This window comes from Mya arenaria, chromosome 8, assembly GCF_026914265.1.
Source record: "Mya arenaria isolate MELC-2E11 chromosome 8, ASM2691426v1".
In the NCBI taxonomy this organism is placed as follows: domain Eukaryota; kingdom Metazoa; phylum Mollusca; class Bivalvia; order Myida; family Myidae; genus Mya; species Mya arenaria.
The window spans coordinates 18,735,312-18,746,751 of NC_069129.1; the positions used below are offsets into that span (position 1 = coordinate 18,735,312).

The window sequence follows — 11,440 nt, forward strand, 5'->3', positions numbered from 1 at the left end:
TGTAAATATGAAAAATTGTTGGGCTTTAATAATTTGGTGCTAGCAATGTTAGCATACTTATTATCTATTTATGTATTTTTATTTCGAAGCGATGTTTATTTGAAATAAGATACTCATTAATTGATTTCATCATCACATAATCAAAAGTTTTTCTCAAGTCGGACGTAATGCAATATACCTAGATTTATTTTGCGATCTTTAAAATAATTACCTGTTAAAAAAAGATTACACGTATTACTACGGTGAATCGAAATGTGAATTCTAGTAAACGGATATACAAACTCAGGAGATGGTTCAGGCGTTATAATATTTTTTCACAACGTAGAAACCAAATTCAGTCATCAAGTAAGCATAATCGTATAGGGTATTTCATATAGGTTTGTTTTCAAAAGTTAAATGATAGCGAAATCGTTTGAAGTGTGTTAATATGGTTTCGTCAGATATTGCGGTGAATGCAAGATAAAAACTACCCACACGGTGTCGAGGAATCTTCATACACCAGAGAAGGGGTTCGTGTTGGTACTTAAGCGGTACAAAACTGGCCATGGAAAGATGCTTAAAGATCGGACGCCAGTTTATATAGAGAAGTATGACGTTTGAAACACTTTTATAAACTGACGAACAACTCATTTTAATATTTAATATGAAAATGTTATTCAACATACTTTTCTGAGCAGTAAAAATAAGTTTTGTTTTCAAAAGGGAAATAATACGAATCTATTTTGAATGACTGGTGTAATAGAAAAAGCTTATAAGTAGGCGGAATCTTTAACCTGGATATTATAAACATCATATAAATAAAAATAGTTACATTCAATATTTTTAAACGAGGTTATTTCATCATGAATGTTTCATATTCCTCACCATGGGAGACGAATTGTACAAAGTAGCCGCTGTTCAGGTATCTGGCATTTATTTTTAGCATGCTGTAAACAAAAAATGACAAAACATATTACTCCAAAGCGATGCAGCTTTATTTTAAAATAATTATTGTATGATGGTGATTTAATGACTTGAATGTAACCAAAGTGTTAACCCGTTGTTTTTCATAAATAATTTGGATCCTTCATTTATTCTTTTGTGCCAATAAACTCATGGACAACAAACGAGTTAAATTTTAATCAAACAGTGTATGTAATAAATCGTATACATTAACGTTTATTTTTAAACGAGCAATACATTAAAGAAAACGCTATAATATAAATATATATTTACTAAAATATTACAAAGTTAAACATTGTTACTATTTATAGAATTTGATAGATATTAATGGTTTGGGTATACACATAATTTTATTTCAAACTTATTTTTGCAAAGGAACGACGGAAGTCCTTGAGGTAAAGTAGTGCATGGGCCTGGGCATTATAAATGTGTTTTTGGTTTCTTTATAACTCAAAAATATATGTAACTCAAAGTGCCTTTTTCCAAAAGTGTGTGTTTGAGAGATTCGCTGCTAAAAATAGTTGTGAATGATTTAGTTAAACAACGTTTGCATTAAAACTAACAGTAACGGCATTGTTTATGTTACTGTGAATGCATCATATTGATGTACGATAAGTACTAAAGGAGCTTGGCGTATAACCTTTTTGTAATTTTAAAATGTCCGCAAAGATTTCTGTAAGGCATGATTTTACTAGCTGTCTTAACATGACATGTGATGGAAAACGTGTTGATTTATATTGTAAGGTTTGTGTTAGTTCAGATTAAAGTACGTTTGATAATAATAGAGAGTAATCCCGCTTATATCAGTTTAACATATTCTGAGGTACAAATTTATAGTTATTAGTCGTCGTTAGGTGTGGTGGACTGATCACCACCGAAAAAAATGCATCTCTAAACGATATATTAGTAAGTTTTAGGTTATCATAATAGTTATCTTTACTTCAACTACAGCTTTGTATATAGCCAAAGGGTAATACACATGGAACATATAGTGTGTCTGTTCGCATGATCTGATAGCCTGCGATTTCCTTCAGAACCATTAGCTTCCTTTTCACAAAACGCATGTATTTCTTTTCACAAAAGTGTAACAATATATTTGATCGATTTTTGTTTTAAATTTGTTTTTGTTTAAATGAAAACTCTATTAAATACCTGATTTGTGTTTACAAAATGTAAGTAACATGTTTGCAAAGAAATGAACCTTTAAAGGAAATAAAAAATAAAATTGTGATTTAGACTCAAACTCACCAAAGCCATTACTAAATTAATCTTATGGTATATCTACTCTTTCATTCTTGTACCCTTAGTATCCTGAATAACTAGACGTTTTCTCCTCACTATCTACACACCCTTTTGTACCCAGTGCTTTCTTTATTTTGTGTATTGTTATATGCATTACAATTATTGTAACATGTTTCACTGTAACACGTATAACTTATATATTACGATATTCAAGTGTATATAATTATTACATATAAACGAAATGTTTTGATTTTATGTTACAATTTTAGTTCAGCAAACATAAAATGATATATATATTTAAAGAACAATAAAATTAACACTTCGCTTGATCAAGTTATTTATATTTTAGTGCCATATTGGACTTTCCATCAGCACTGGACACTGTGAGGAAATTGTACCAACGTTTTGCATGTTGTTTGTATTAATTCAAGGTATCCGGCGTAGACCCAATGTTACTTTGATATCAGTTGAAAGTGTTCCGCTAATAGAGCAATAATATGTGTAACCTATGTTGAAAATATATTACAAACAAGCCTTTTCTGCCTTAAAATACTGCAAAGTCGTGATTTCGAGTCAAATTCTAGTTACAATAAAAACAATACTCAAAATTGTACAAGTTTACGAGGTTTTTCAATTTGACACCAAGGCCAATGGTAAAAAGCAGGTTTTTTCTCCGGATCCTTTAACATGTCAAGGATATTTTATTTAACATAATTTTATGTGGTTCATTTAGTTACTTAAAATATATACTTGGTATACTTAAATAGCAGAAGTTCAACACATAAAAAACATTCTCGTTCACAACTTGGAACATTTTAAAGCATGTTAAATGTTTAGCTTTCATTTGTATAAAAATAAAATGCTTCAACAAATTTCGACTGTATTGAGTTTTCATTATGTAAAATTATGTAAAATGCATATTGTTGTCATGACTTTTCGTAATTTGCAAAAGAAAGAAATAAGGTTCCAAAAGTTTTTTCCATCAGATAAATAATAAATGAATATTTGTATATGTTTCCAACAAATATACTTACTTTGATAATTTTCATAATGTTTTAAAATTTTAGGTATTCACAAATTCATAATCATATGTGTATTGACTATACTTTTTACCATCTTATACGCGAGTCAAATATCACAGAAACAAATTGATGCTTTGTATGCAATCTCTGGGTAATGTGTTTTAGAAATTTTATTTTCTAAGTCAATAACAATACTTTATTACAGTATGTATATGAATAAAACGGGAAAACCCGATCCGAGAGCACGTAAAGCGACTTATTGGCCCAATGACCCCCGGACTTTTATTAGTGAAACAAATATGATAATATCTTAAACTGTGTACATAATAGCGAAAGGAAAACTTCACCAAAAGGTTTACCATGAATAATGTGCATACAAATGATAATTTAAAAGCAAATAATAAAGTTAGATTATATGCCCTTTCTGACATCATGTTAGGTTAAATAAAGTGCACGTTAAAATTTGCAGTATTAATATATCACAAATCATTTCATTTTATATATGTTTCTCAATCAGATATCTGTGTGACAATTGATGAGAAATGGGACGTGCACTCCTTCAATGATGATCAAGTGTCTGAGGAATCACTAGAGTTCAAACATGCTAAAGGTAACATCCGTAGTGTGTGTACAAACTTAATTTTAGGAAAAGTTTTGCCGAAATGGTAAACGTTTGACATAAATTCTAACCATAAAGTTTATACTGACGTCAACAGTGTATACCTTAATAAAATAATATGTGATAATCTATGCAAGATATAATAATATAAAGGTTAAAACAAGTATTTTTGTAACGTTAAATATTATTTGCTAAGGGTTTCTCACATTTGATAATGTTTTACCTGCAGATGGACTGCTACATCATTTATTATACCAGGGCAGTATATCATCACTTGACAAGGTTTCTAAACCTAAACCATGATGATGATGTTTGTTTCGACGCAGGCAATTTTTCCTTGAACATAACAGACATGAAAACTCTATTGCCAGGTCGCCTTTTGAATAATCAGGTCAGTCATGATAACTTTGATCTTATTATAATATATATATTTTCATTATATCAATTGTATTTTTATGTGGTTTATTCAACTATGTTACACGTTATGGTCTCGTTGATGAAAATAATGATATGGGGACTTAAATTGGTCATAGGTTGTTAACATTGCAATATAAGTTGAAACAAATACCTCGTTATTCAACCAGGATTCTCAAGATGCTTTCTTCATTCTCAATGATTTATATAAACGGTTTAATGGGTTTATAAGGATGATATGACTATGCACAAGATATGCATACCTGGTACAAATGCCATGTCGTAAAAAATTCAGGAAACTTCGCATCTTACTTTGACTCAAATACATTTTTGCATCTTTACAGAGTTAAAATAATTGATATTACGTTAATTATCTAATAATAAATCAGCCAATATTAATTTTCAAGAACCCATGCCTCTTTGTTGAAAAATAGGTTTTGGAATAAATATACCCAACGTAAGTATTCTCTACAACTATAATTATTATCATTAGGCATGATCAAAGGTGACCTATTATGCTATGGTTTCCATTGCAGGTGGTGAACGCATATCTTGGTTTGATATGTGAAGCAGAGGTTACAGTGTCAGCTCCTGATGTTTTTTTCTATAGCGATCTTGTCACTGGAAAAAAAAATCAGAAAGTGGATGAAGGAGACAGTCCATCACCTAGGGCCAGGTCTCGGCTACACAGTGACATAGGTCCCTATGGTCCCCTTGCTCGTTTCTGTGAGAAAGAGTCTTACATGTATGGTAGGGGTCAGTAGGGCTTATATTGCCCATATACGCACAATGTTGGGCTAAGGACGGGGCCATACTAAAATCCTCGTAGTATTAACAGTTTGCCCGAATGTATCACACCGCCAGGTAACCCTTGGATACAGTGCCATTGGTCCACTTGCTCGTTTTTAAGGCATCCGCACCATAACAGTGTCTGAATATGGGCCAAATTGGCATTGGGGATCGAGTTCATGTCCCTATCCCGCATAGCCTGCCTAAAATCCTAGGGTATTCACATGTGCCATCACCTAGGGCCAGGTCTCGGCTACACAGTGACATAGGTCCCTATGGTCCCCTTGCTCGTTTCTGCGAGAACGAGTCTTACATGTATGGTAGGGGTCAGTAGGGCTTATATTGCCCATATACGCATAATGTTGGGCTAAGGACGGGGCCAGACTAAAATCCTCGTAGTATTAACAGTTTGCCCGAATGTATCACACCGCCATGTAACCCTTGGATACAGTGCCATTGGTCCCCTTGCTCGTTTTTAAGGCATCCGCACCATAACAGTGTCTGAATATGGGCCAAATTGGCATTGGGGATCGAGTTCATGTCCCTATCCCGCATAGCCTGCCTAAAATCCTAGGGTATTCACATGTGCCATCACCTAGGGCCAGGTCTCGGCTACACAGTGACATAGGTCCCTATGGTCCCCTTGCTCGTTTCTGCGAGAACGAGTCTTACATGTATGGTAGGGGTCAGTAGGGCTTATATTGCCCATATACGCACAATGTTGGGCTAAGGACGGGGCCAGACTAAAATCCTCGTAGTATTAACAGTTTGCCCGAATGTATCACACCGCCTGGTAACCCTTTCATACAGTGCCATTGGTCCCCTTGCTCGTTTTTAAGGCATCCGCACCATAACAGTGTCTGAATATGGGCCAAATTGGCATTGGGGATCGAGTTCATGTCCCTATTCCGCATAGCCTGCCTAAAATCCTAGGGTATTCACATGTGCCATCACCTAGGGCCAGGTCTCGGCTACACAGTGACATAGGTCCCTACGGTCCCCTTGCTCGTTTCTGCGAGAACGAGTCTTACATGTATGGTAGGGGTCAGTAGGGCTTATATTGCCCATATACGCACAATGTTGGGCTAAGAACGGGGCCAGACTAAAATCCTCGTAGTATTAACAGTTTGCCCGAATGTATCACACCGCCAGGTAACCCTTGGATACAGTGCCATTGGTCCCCTTGCTCGTTTTTAAGGCATCCGCACCATAACAGTGTCTGAATATGGGCCAAATTGGCATTGGGGATCGAGTTCATGTCCCTATCCCGCATAGCCTGCCTAAAATCCTAGGGTATTCACATGTGCCATCACCTAGGGCCAGGTCTCGGCTACACAGTGACATAGGTCCCTATGGTCCCCTTGCTCGTTTCTGCGAGAACGAGTCTTACATGTATGGTAGGGGTCAGTAGGGCTTATATTGCCCATATACGCACAATGTTGGGCTAAGGACGGGGCCAGACTAAAATCCTCGTAGTATTAACAGTTTGCCCGAATGTATCACACCGCCATGTAACCCTTGGATACAGTGCCATTGGTCCCCTTGCTCGTTTTTAAGGCATCCGCACCATAACAGTGTCTGAATATGGGCCAAATTGGCATTGGGGATCGAGTTCATGTCCCTATCCCGCATAGCCTGCCTAAAATCCTAGGGTATTCACATGTGCCATCACCTAGGGCCAGGTCTCGGCTACACATTGACATAGGTCCCTATGGTCCCCTTGCTCGTTTCTGCGAGAACGAGTCTTACATGTATGGTAGGGGTCAGTAGGGCTTATATTGCCCATATACGCATAATGTTGGGCTAAGGACGGGGCCAGACTAAAATCCTCGAAGTATTAACAGTTTGCCCGAATGTATCACACCGCCAGGTAACCCTTGGATACAGTGCCATTGGTCCCCTTGCTCGTTTTTAAGGCATCCGCACCATAACAGTGTCTGAATATGGGCCAAATTGGCATTGGGGATCGAGTTCATGTCCCTATCCCGCATAGCCTGCCTAAAATCCTAGGGTATTCACATGTGCCATCACCTAGGGCCAGGTCTCGGCTACACCGAGACATAGGTCCCTATGGTCCCCTTGCTCGTTTCTGCGAGAACGAGTCTTACATGTATGGTAGGGGTCAGTAGGGCTTACATTGCCCATATACGCACAATGTTGGGCTAAGGACGGGGCCAGACTAAAATCCTCGTAGTATTAACAGTTTGCCCGAATGTATCACACCGCCAGGTAACCCTTGGATACAGTGCCATTGGTCCCCTTGCTCGTTTTTAAGGCATCCGCACCATAACAGTGTCTGAATATGGGCCAAATTGGCATTGGGGATCGAGTTCATGTCCCTATCCCGCATAGCCTGCCTAAAATCCTAGGGTATTCACATGTGCCATCACCTAGGGCCAGGTCTCGGCTACACAGTGACATAGGTCCCTATGGTCCCCTTGCTCGTTTCTGCGAGAACGTTTCTTACATGTTTCCTCGAGAATATTGCATGTCCCCTTATTGTATTGATTTTGATGGTGCTAGCACCGCATCACCGTGGTGATATTGGGATATGGTGCTACGGTGCTAACTTCACGCACATCGAAGATTGATCAAATGTATCCGCACGTCACAATCACGTGATTTGAAAGTAACTCGTCTTATTTAGGCTATGGTAAAGCTTTTATTAAATTCCAGACCGTTTACCGTACCGTAGTTAAGTCTGTTATCATTTCAACCGGCCAGTTACGAACGAAAGCCGTTGAAGAGTCACTAAGCCGCCGATGAGGCGGTACAAACAGACTGTCTGTTCGGTGCAAAATGGCATTGCGAGCGTGCTTTGTTTAACTGATTTAAGGCCACGTTTTTTGGTCTATTTGCAAACAGTAGTAATACTTTAATGCTTTCCTGGAGGAGCGGGGGGCTCGGGTATTAATAATGCCAATTGTGTGTTATTGTTCTTTCTGGTGTTTTTGTGAATTTGTACTTAAGTGCATACATGTTAAACAGTTTAAACAAAACATTGAAACGGTTGCTAGGTACTTAAATGAATGAACGTATGTGAGTTTGTTTGGTGGTCAAAAAGCCGGACAAGTAGGATTTCTCCGGAAACTCAGGTTCCCCTACAATACAATGCCACACTCTTACCCAGCATCGTGCCAACTGACTGAGCGTAAGTTTGGACTTTCTTCATAATCGTTGTAAAATAAATGAAGTTTTAGCTAATACTTTATACAGTACGTTATGTATATTTATAACATGTATATGTCTTCTGATGCTGAGGTGTTACACATAGAACAAATAACATGATATTGTTGAGTTTTAAAGATATCTTCCTTTGTTAGCTATTTAGGCGTTATTTAAAGTAAATAAATGTATGCCATTACGAAAACTACAAAATATGACGATATCGGATGCGCAGACAAACTCGAGCGTAGAAATTTCATTGAAAGGTGAGAAGGGTTTTTAGTACTAAATATTAGAGGCAGATATTACCCTCTTTAACTAAACTGGAATGAAACATTCTCATAGTTATTTTTACGATTCATATTTATATATTTCAGATTATACTGTGCAAAAGTGTGCTAATATTTACAATTTTATGTATGTATGGCCAATATAAGATAAGAAGGTATTCAATATGTGTTGATCGAACTTGTATTTCTAGATCTTGGCTATTCTCTTCAGACATTTTCCTTCATTGAAAATTTATTGCAAATTTCTGTTATCACATTCAATACTGTGATCTCTTTAGACATGGACTACTTGTAACGGTTTTGTTGGCATGTTGTTAACATTTTCTTATATTCCACAAGTATTTAGTTCGAGATATGTTTTGGAGACTGAGATATACACAGATTATTCCTGGCTTCTTGAATACCATTAAATATAGGTGAATTAAACGAAAATGATGTGTGTTAAGTCACTTGTAATCTGTTTTTTTCTGATGGTTCATTCAAGGTTTATACCGTTAATGGATAAACAAACAAAATCCTCGTTAAAACTTTATTTGTATGATATACCACTTTTGAGAAATGTTCCTATGTAAATACCAGCGCTATTCACCCAGACGTACAATAGTTTTGAACGAAGTCCTCGATACCTTGGTACAAAACAATAACTTTACCCGGGATGTCGGTGCAATATCTATTACATTACAACTAGCATACGATATTTTAAGTAATATCTCGTCTCATATAAATTTTACCTAAATTTGCACATAACTTCACACTTGAATGCACAGTAAGAACGCTACTATAACTTCTATCTGATAAAATATTTGGTAACAATTTTGTTTAGATATTTATTTTGATTCTATCAAGGAACAAAAACAGCTTGCGAAATTAAATTCGCATGTAATTTTTGAAAGAAGCATACATAACAAGGTCATATTTCAATGATATTGTATGGTGCAAAAATGCGTAGGTAGTGATGGATCATATTATTTCAGTGAAAGAGTTGAATAAATACAGGGTTTTCATGCAGACGATTGACGGAGAATAAATATATACCTGAATGAAAATTGAGTCTCTGTTCAATAGGACCGAAGTGTGGGGCTTAAATTTATATAAACAAAACTATTATACGCAATTCATCAGATATATGAGTCTTGTTTATATATATCAAGAAAGGTTATTCATGTTGGGAGTTTAAATTGTGTATTAGAGTTGTCTTTCCCTGTATATGCCTACATAGCGTATTCCAAATTCGAGTCTGTAAGAATCATAAAATGTAAATCATTGTTATATTGCCTCGTATCTATGACCAGACTTTACAACTGTCGACGTTATAATTAAGCCTATGTTTAAGTTCAGAAAAGAATGGCTGCGGGAAATTCAACACAAATACGAACCTCACTCATCTTGGTCAGGGATGGGAAATACGGCATCGCGCCTTTTAACTTTTTGCAGCAGGAAACAAATGTTAAGCAGAGGCGTACATCGCTGTAACAAAGGGCTGGAATAAAGGCACAATATATTTACTTTTCATTACGGGAAGTTGATAATAATGCTTATAAGAAATGTGTCAAAACTTTGAAAAAATACATTGTACACCCAAAGTAAACAATCCATATGATCGTTACGAATCTCGTAATTATTAGACAGGAACTGTAAAAAACTGTTGATCATTTTAAAACACGATTGAGTAGAGGTTATAGATTGAGGTTGTTTATTGTAGTTTTGACAATGCAAATGAGGCTTTACGCAGTCAAGTTACAAGTGAAGGAGTTGCTTATATAGCAGATGTTATTATTGTTCATTGACTGGACCGAAAAGACCATGATTCTAAGCTCAGAAAATGTATGGACACTCTTAAGTCAAAATGACACATATCTTGAAAAGTCTCAGATAAACATGACTTTCATGGCATATGTTGGGTCAGGAAAATGTGTAGGTCCAACAGAAAAGCGTGTGGCATATCTGTTAATGCTTCGTACCCGAAGAATGTATATCGACGAATTTGGTGCAACACCCTGTTATTATACTTGTTTTTCATATTGTTTGGCCAGAGCGCAGGGGCACAATCGATGTTCATTCACGTTTGCCGTCCCCTTACGCTCAAAGGACGCGACCCGCCTCCTTGCCACCAGGGTTCGCGAAATATTAAAGTGTCGAGAAGGAGACTTTCAGAGTTTCATCAACAAGACGGTTGAGGTGGAAGATTAAGTTGGTATTTCGAACTGATTGCTCCTGTCGCTGACGGAGCCGATGTTCATTCCGTTAACCGTCCTTACTGCACGAAACCGTTACTGAATATGACAATTCGTGAATGGAGTATGGAAACAAAACTGACAAAAAACAGAACACGAGACAGCATTGGCCGCAAAACACCCGGGTTACTTTCAGGAAGTACAGATTGTGTATTCATTAATGTGTATTTACTGTCTATAGTGTTGTACGATATATATAAATGTATATAAGTTCGTCTCTTCAATTTTGGAGGAATAAAAGAATCTATCTATCAATTATGAAGTGTAACTGTACTTTTGCAAACGTTCATAATAACACGTTTATTGCATTAAATCTGTACATCACATCTCGCATGTGCTGGCAATCTTATCATGTGTTGAAGTTGTTGGCGTTCACTTGGCATCCACCGTTAATAAACTTATCAAACACGGCGGTGAACATGAACCGTTCGAAGTACGCAAAGCACAGACCGGGCATCACAGTGAGCGTACCGTCAACAGTAAGTACGATTCTCGGAATATTTATGTTTATGCAGGTTAATGTACATGGCAAGTCCTATCGTTTACATTTTGGAAGGAATCAAATTCAATGCATGGACGCAGAAATTAACACAGGACGGACTAGCTGACGGGACTAAACAAACATATATCGTTCTTGCCGTAAACAAGTTGTGATTACAAAAATGAATTTTCGAAATAGTCTTATCAATAATTAAACGCTTGTAAAGAAGAACATGTAAGGAT

At 36.6% G+C, this 11,440-nt stretch overlaps 1 protein-coding gene across 2 annotated transcripts in view; it reads right to left on the bottom strand.

Annotated features, from left to right (window-relative positions):
* LOC128243260 (heat shock 70 kDa protein 12B-like) overlaps positions 1-10,145 on the bottom strand; it is a 51,377-nt gene extending 41,232 nt beyond the window's left edge. The window contains exon 1 of one of the 2 annotated variants that reach the window (XM_052960911.1): positions 9,860-10,145. The gene's annotated coding sequence lies outside the window, so the exon portion shown is untranslated. Of the gene's footprint in view, positions 1-9,518; positions 9,552-9,859 lie in introns of those variants that run through there. The other variant, XM_052960910.1, reaches the window with a different exon arrangement.
* Positions 10,146-11,440: the final 1,295 nt, after the last annotated feature.